The following is an 8,679-nucleotide window of genomic DNA, read 5'->3' as shown; positions in this document are numbered from 1 at the left end:
GTGGACCGATCATTGTCAGCGTGATAAATTCGCGATTACCAAGCTATAAAGCGATCTACAGTGATGGACTCGGTGATGTTGTTCAGGATCTATTTAGAAGAATGATCCCAAAATCAATACCTATTGCAAAACAATTATCAATGAAAGCTATTGATGTTGTTCGTGATAAAGGTATTGGCATTGTTGGTGATGTTTATAGTAAAGCATTCTCAGCAATCAAGGATAGACTAGTACGATTAATACGACGAAAACCACAGCCAGTTATGAAGTTATGCCTGCAAACGTTGGTAAAATAATAAATCAGGCTGCAAATTAAAACAAAAAAAACTAGCAGAGTTGGCTGGTATACTACTATCAGAAAACGAAACAAAAATATAATTCAAGTCTGAAAGCAAGATATGGTCTTCGTTTTAGACGAAAATATATATAATAAAATGTTTAAACGTGTATCAGAGCCAACGTTTGACATGGACGCACCCGTTCTCAAAAGATGAATCTGTGCGTGATTATCAGTATTTTTCTTATGAAGCACGACAGCCAAATCAGCGTTGTCGAACTGAGCTGCAAGTTGATGATACAAGCAGATATTTCTTACCGCTGAAGCATTATTGAAGTAGAAGGAGAACTTGTAACAGATGTAGTCGCTAATACACCATACGGAGCTGATATCAGAGTTTGTTTTGTTAATAATGGTATCATGGCGTTATTCAGAATTGCTATATACATGATTGATGAAAAAGAGATTGAATGAATTCAATATAATGTTGACGTTGCCACAACGATATTAGGTCTAGCAACATATTCAGATGATTATACAAGATCAGCTGGTCCATCAATTATGTTTGCCAAGGTCAATTTTGACCAACCTGATGGCAGACCGTATAATATAAGACCACGTAGAACAATGCCGCCAATGCTGACGCTGATGTGTCGCCGGTGGTTCATGGAGACAACCCAAATTTCAACTTAGGGTTCAGAACACGTAAATTAATGTTGCTGGGTGTGTCACAGAATTAGGCAAAGAAATAACTTGGTTTTGTCTTAAAAACAATTAGACTATTTCTCCTTGTACATGCGTACAACGTTATATAGGGTGAATGTGTTTTTCCAAGTAAGCGACTGTATTAACATGTACCTAGCCACAGATTACTTGTGTCAGGTATCATGACTAACATGATATGCACGGGTATTCTACCCCGACTTGTACTCACTCTCCTATGGATTTAAGTAAGACGAATCTCTAAAAACCACACTGGTCGTTTTTGGATCACGTCAAGGAGTATACACTCTCCTTTTTTCTCCAGCCATAGGGGTAAGTGTTAAATTTACATTCCTTTTATTTGATAGGCGAAGCTTATTCGGTTTGTACTGTGTTATCGCGTAATAATATGTTTATTACAACGCAGATTTAAAGTATTATCATATATCTAGAGATTATACAGAAACTATTATGTCCAATTTGGTTTTATTGTAGCTGTTTCTGACTGTGTTTGAAGATGTTTCTGACTGTGTTTGAAGATGTTTCTGACTGTGTTTGAAGATGATTCCGACTGTGTTCGTAGCTGACTGTTATAGTAGCTGACTGTTATAGTAGCTGACTGTTATGGTAGCTGACCGTGTTTGTAGCCGTGATTGTCTATGAAATGTGATTGTGAATATGACTAGAGCGGTCCGAAGCTGTACGAAGCCGTCTAAAGTTACTTGGAGTCATCTGGAGCTTCCAGAACAACGCTGTCTGTTGTGATAAGATTATCGTGAATCTTTGTTGTGATAAGATTATCGTGAATCTTAATTTTGATAAGATTATTGTGAATCTTAGTTGTGATAAGATTATTGTGAATCTTAGTTGTGATAAGATTATTGTGAATCTTAGTCGTGATAAGATTATTGTGAATCTTAAGTTGTTTCAAAGATTATTTTGAACCTTAGTGGTGTCAAGAGTATTTTGAATCTTGTGTTAAGATTATTTTTGAATCTTAATATAATTTTGTTCGAGATTTTGTGAATATCTTGTTAACAAAATACTGTTTGAGGGGTATGTGCAGTCCATGAGGGTTCTTGGATCTGCATTTCATTTTATTTAATATTTGTTTTGTTTATTTTCGATTGTATTTTTACATCATATATTTATCATTATTAATTCATTCATAAATTTCCATCTTTCCCACATTGTGTTTGTCTTGTTCATTTAGTCCAAAAACCCACTCGGTTACAATTCTGCGACAATGGAGTCAGAAACAGCCCTATGGCTGGAGAAAAAAAAAATGCACACATTTTTTTTATAAAAACCCTCACAGAATAAAAGAGAAATAACTACTATCGATATGTTACACTATTTACACCGGTAATACCGCAATCTGGATTTTCTATAAAAAAAAATTATCCAAATTTCCAATCATGCCCTACTCAAGTAGTCTGCCCCTATATTTTCAACCCCTCTTATTGCCTCTACACGGAAGCGATATGGTTGTAGTGTCAGCGCCCAACGCATCAATCGAGCGTTAGTGACCTTGGCCTTGTTTAAATACAATAGGGGTTGGTGATCAGTTTCGAGAACGAAATCTCTCCCAAAAAGATATGCATGATACTTCCCAATTCCCCACAATAAGGCCAAACACTCTTTCTCAATAACTGAATAGTTTTTCTCCATGGGTAGCAATTTTCTACTCAAGTAAGCTACGGGTAACTTATTATTATCTTGTTCTTGCAGTAAAACTGCTCCCAACCCAGTTTCAGAGGCATCTGTTCTTAAAATGAAGGGTTTGCTAACATCTGGCAATATTAATATAGGTGCACTGATTATTTTTTTCTTTCAGCGTGCAAAAAGCTATATCCTGTGGTGGTCCCCACTCTACTTTGTTGGGTTGCCCCTTCTTTGTCAGATCAGACAGTGGGCTAGCAATGACTGCAAAGTTTGGCATAAACTTTCTATAAAAACCCTACTAGACCTAGAAACGAACGAACTTGCGTTTTATTGTCCGGTTTAGGTGCGTTCCCAATCGCTTCCACTTGCTTGGGGTGAGGTTTCAAATGACCCAAACCACTGACCCTATGACCCAAACAATCTAAATCTGTATAGCCAGTACTGCATTTAGTGGGTCTGACTGTGAGGTTCGCTCTGCGGAGTCTATCGAAGAGTTCCCCCAAGACAGACACGTGCTCACTCCAAGTATTCGTGTACACAAATATGTCATCTACAAAGCTATCAACGCTTGTTAAACCCCTTAGCAACTTGCGCATCAACCGACAACAGGTGGCACTGGCACCTACTAACCCGAGTGGCATTACCTTGAATTGATATAATCTTTTCTGGGCCGCAAATGCTGTCAATGTACGGGACTCTTGAACAATGGGAACCTGCCAATATCCCTTGGACAGATCTAATTTGGAAATCCATCGGTTGCCCGACAACTTCGCAAATAGACCCTCCATATCTGGCATTGGTTCTGCATCAAACACAGTGATTTTATTTAACTGCCGAAAGTCTATACAGAATCGGTTCGTCCCATCTTTTTTTCTGACTAGCACTACGGGAGAAGAATATGGCGAGTTGGAGGGTTCAATCACCCCCAGATCTAACATTTTACTCACCTCTTCGTCCACAGCTTCTCGTGCGTTGTATGGTACCGGATAACCTTTGATTCTAATGGGGTCAGATGTATTCGGTTTAATTTTGAGGTCTACTAAGGTTGTACAACCTGGTCTGTCGGTGAATACATTAGAGTATTTAACCAAAAGCGCATTAATTTGTTGACGCTGGTCTTTGGTCAACTCTGCACTCACATCGACTTCATCTACCCCTTCCCTTGCAACACCCAAGGGGAACCTCGTGTTCTGATTCTCCCAAGTCGTCGTCGATGACTGCCGTACAAACGACATTCAAGACCCCTTTTTCTACATTGTCGCTCTGTCTCTTGATGTACAGCTTAAGCATGTTAGCATGGAATGTCTTTAAATTACTGTCTATGTCAATTTTGTAGTCCATGTCATTCATGACCTCCTTAACTTCGTAGGGACCTTTCCACTGGACTAGTAATTTATTTGTGCTAGTAGGAAGAAGCAATAAAACCTGATCTCCTACAAGAAATTTCCTATTTTGCGCTCTGCGGTTATAATACTTGGCATATCTACGTCCCGATTTCATTAATTCGTCGCGTGCCATCCGGCATGTACTTTCCAGTTTCTCTCGCAGATCTAACACGTACTGGTATGTAGTTTTTATTTCCTCGCTCGCGACGTCACCTGTCCACAGTTCGCGTAGTATCCGCATCGGGCCTCGAACTGTTCTTCCGTACAGCAAGTCGAAGGGTGAAAACCCTAAACTTTCTTGCGGTACTTCACGGTACGCGAACAGAACCGCGTTCAAATAACGGTCCCAGTCTTGCGAACGTTCCGCGCACATCTTTCGTAGCATACTTTTTAGGGTTCCATTAAATTTCTCTACCAGTCCACTGCACATCGGATGGTATGGGGTAGTGTTCAGCTGTTTGATTGATAGCAGTCTACTTATTTCACCCATGAGGTCGGAGGTGAATTGGGCACCACAATCCGTAAGGATTTCGTCTGGCACCCCTACCCTACTGAAGATGTCAACCAATGCTTCAGCCACCCGTTCTGTTTCAATAGTTGGTAACGCTACAGCTTCGGGATATCTGGTTGCGTAATCCACAAGAGTAAGAATATACCGGTTCTTCCTTTCGGTAACTGGTTGTATTGGGCCTACAATATCCACCGCCACTCTTTTAAACGGTGTATCTATTAATGGCATCTGTCCCAAGGGTACCCTTGTAACCCTTCCCTTACATACGGTTTTCTGGCATACGTCACAAGACCTACAGAACCGTGTGACATCGCCATTAACACCAGGCCAGTAGAATTCAGCGACTACTGTACTGGTGGTCTTCGCCTTACCTAGGTGTCCTGCTATGCTAGACTCAAGGGCCACCCTAAGTACTTGAGATCTGTATCTCTGGGGTACGACCACTTGCCAATACCTTTACCCTCCGGAGTGATAAATTCCCTATGAATTAGCCCGTTCCTACGAACGAATCTCGAGCTGCCCCCACCCTTGCAGTGTCTAATTGCGCCGGACGCGATTTTCTCAATGACAATCTTGATGGATTCGTCACGTTCTTGTTCTCGTTTGAATTCATCACGCGAAATTCCGGAGATCGATTCAGGGACTATTAATTTCTGAAACGCGCTTTCCTCTCGCCTGGTTTGCGCTCGCGTTTCGACTGCCTGGGCCAAAGGTATCCTGAAATCTGCCATGGTTGGAAGACGAGAACCTTCAACATTACCGATCGTCAGATCGTAAATAGGGTTTTCCATACAAAGGGCATCTACAGTTCCGGTTAAGAAAGGTGTTTCTACCGTGATCCTTGCTACGGGAATGCGACCGATCATTTGATCGAGTAGCATGCATGGGGATTCCCACCCGAGCATTTGGTTATCCTGCACGAGACTACGTTTGATCACCACAGCCGTGCAACCTGTGTCACGTAATGCTACGATTTCTCGACCGTTCACGAAACCTCTCGCGGTTGGTACTCGCGCTTCGGGAAAAAGACACGTGCCAAGTGTATGAATACCTGGTTCTTCCTGCACCATATTATCAGATACACTTTTATTCTGTATAGCCACGGCTACCTTATGCATAAATCCCTTTCTTTTAGGACATTTTACTTGAATATGACCCCATTCCTTACACAAGAAACATTGTATACCCTGACGACCGGTGTCCCTAACTGACCTACTTGCCTCAGCTGATTTCACAAGCTCCCTAGGCATCGGTCTCGTAGACTGGTTTCCAGACTTAAAATCTTTTGAAACCACGTTCTGGGTTCCCCCATGAGCCTCGGCATAGAAATCGGCTTGTTTAGCCGTATCCTGTACGTTTGAATAGACTCTCTTTCAGAAACTGACCTAGTTCCCGCCCCACTGTGTTCAATAGTTGATCTCTGAGCAAGAAATCAGTCAACCCTTCAAACGTTTTCACCGCTTTGCCGCATTCAATCCACCGCTGAAAATAGTTCGCTATTTTAACGATGAACTGATCAAAGGTTTCTCCCTTCTCGGGCTTGCTACACCTGAACTTTTTACGAAAACCATGTTCAGTCAGCTCGTACCTTTTTAGAAGTGCTTCCTTCAGAACGTCGTATTTAAACACATCGTCTCTAGGAAGTCGCGAGTACACATCCAGCGCTTTACCTTTTAATAAAGCAATGAGATGCAGTGCCCAGTCATTTCGACTCCACTTCTGGTTCTCGGCATACCGCTCAAACCGATGAAGATAACTATCCATGTTATCTTTCTCATCCTCAAAGGGGGGTAGTTTGGGACTCTTTAATTTACTAGAGGCAGAATCGTGTTCTCCTTTTCTAGCTGTTGCCAACTCTACCTTACGTTCATGATCTCGTTGCTTTCATCTTTCTTCTACCTCCAACGCTTCTAACCTTGCTTGATTTTCTAACTCTATCTTCTCCCTCACAGCTCCCCTTTCCCATTCTATCCTGTCCCTTTCGGCCTGTTTTTCTAGTTCTATCTTTTCCTTCTCTAATTCTGCCCACCTTTCCTCTGTTTCCTTTTTTTCCCTTTCAAGTTGTTTGGTCATTTCCATCTCCTTTACCCTTCCATCCCTCTCCCGGGCTTGTTCTTCCTTTTCTAATTCCCTCGCCCTAACCCTTTCATCCCTCTCCCTGGCTTGTTCTTCCTTTTCTAATTCCCTCGCCCTAACCCTTTCATCCCTCTCCCTGGCTTGTTCTTCCATAATAAATTCCGTTAAACTTTCTCCCTCATACCCAAGTTCTTTGCCTAAGGCGACCAAGTCCTTAAGGGATGACATGATTAATAGTAACAAAACAAATTTAATTTAGCAAACGAAACTATTCCTAATGAAGGCAACCAAAACAAAAATGAATAAGTATTTATACTAGACCCACAGACCTAGAACTACTAAACAAAATAAAAACCTACTTAATTATCTTCTCAAGAAGGTCACACACGAATATAAACAATAAGAGTTTACTTTCACAAACAATGTAATGACGATTCACTTAATCCAAATATCCCACTTCTGACACCATTGTCGCAGAAATGTTGTTGTTGTTGTTGTGGGGTTTAACGCCATTTCTCAGCACACGATAGGCTATACATAGCGGCCAGTATTAATGGTGGAGGAAGAACCCGAGAAAACACCGGAAAGAACCACCGACCCACGAGAAGCTACTGGCAAGCTTTCTCACATACCCATATTGGCTGAATCCTAGACTCGAACCGCCGCAGACAGAGGTGAGATGGCAATGATCCGTAACGAAGAGCGCTTTAGACCACTCGGTCACGTCGCAGAATTGTAACCGAGTGGGTTTTTGGACTAAATAAACAAGACAAACACAATGTGGGAAAGATGGAAATTTATGAATGAATTAATAATGATAAATATATGATGTAAAAATACAATCGAAAATAAACAAAACAAATATTAAATAAAATGAAGTGCAGATCCAAGAACCCTCATGGACTGCACATACCCCTCAAACGGTATTTTGTTCAACAAGATATTCACAAAATCTCGAACAAAATTATATTAAGATTCAAAAATAATCTTAACATAAGATTCAAAATACTCTTGACACCACTAAGGTTCAAAATAATCTTTGAAACAACTTAAGATTCACAATAATCTTATCACAACTAAGATTCACAATAATCTTATCACAACAAAGATTCACGATAATCTTATCACAACAAAGATTCACGATAATCTTATCACAACAGACAGCGTTGTTCTGGAAGCTCCAGATGACTCCAAGTAACTTTAGACGGCTTCGTACAGCTTCGGACCGCTCTAGTCATATTCACAATCACATTTCATAGACAATCACGGCTACAAACACGGTCAGCTACCATAACAGTCAGCTACTATAACAGTCAGCTACAAACAGTCAGCTACGAACACAGTCGGAATCATCTTCAAACAGTCAGAAACATCTCCAAACACAGTCAGAAACATCTTCAAACACAGTCAGAAACAGCTACAATAAAACCAAATTGGACATAATAGTTTCTGTATAATCTCTAGATATATGATAATACTTTAAATCTGCGTTGTAATAAACATATTATTACGCGATAACACAGTACAAACCGAATAAGCTTCGCCTATCAAATAAAAGGAATGTAAATTTAACACTTACCCCTATGGCTGGAGAAAAAAGGAGAGTGTATACTCCTTGACGTGATCCAAAAACGACCAGTGTGGTTTTTAGAGATTCGTCTTACTTAAATCCATAGGAGAGTGAGTACAAGTCGGGGTAGAATACCCGTGCATATCATGTTAGTCATGATACCTGACACAAGTAATCTGTGGCTAGGTACATGTTAATACAGTCGCTTACTTGGAAAAACACATTCACCCTATATAACGTTGTACGCATGTACAAGGAGAAATAGTCTAATTGTTTTTAAGACAAAACCAAGTTATTTCTTTGCCTAATTCTGTGACAGGGTGAACGTAAAAGATTTTCGTGTGTAATTCCATTGTCACATATCTTTGGATTTTGCAGAAATGTCAGAAAGGTCATTTTAGGGGCCAAGCATACATTTGTACTTATGAGAAAGGGTAATGATAATGATGCTATCCGGCGCAAAGGTGGCGCGGCCGGTAAAGTAATATTATTC

The 8,679-nt window shown here is 40.6% G+C and overlaps 1 pseudogene; it reads right to left on the bottom strand.

Annotated features, from left to right (window-relative positions):
* Nucleotides 1-2,373: 2,373 nt before the first annotated feature.
* LOC149779966 (uncharacterized) lies at nucleotides 2,374-6,844 on the bottom strand (annotated as a pseudogene).
* Between the last annotated feature and the right edge of the window lie 1,835 nt (nucleotides 6,845-8,679).

Source organism: Sinohyriopsis cumingii, chromosome 16 (genome assembly GCF_028554795.1).
Source record: "Sinohyriopsis cumingii isolate HCF-2022 chromosome 16, ASM2855479v2, whole genome shotgun sequence".
NCBI lineage: Eukaryota > Metazoa > Mollusca > Bivalvia > Unionida > Unionidae > Sinohyriopsis > Sinohyriopsis cumingii.
This window is presented reverse-complemented; position numbering and strand designations above follow the sequence as displayed.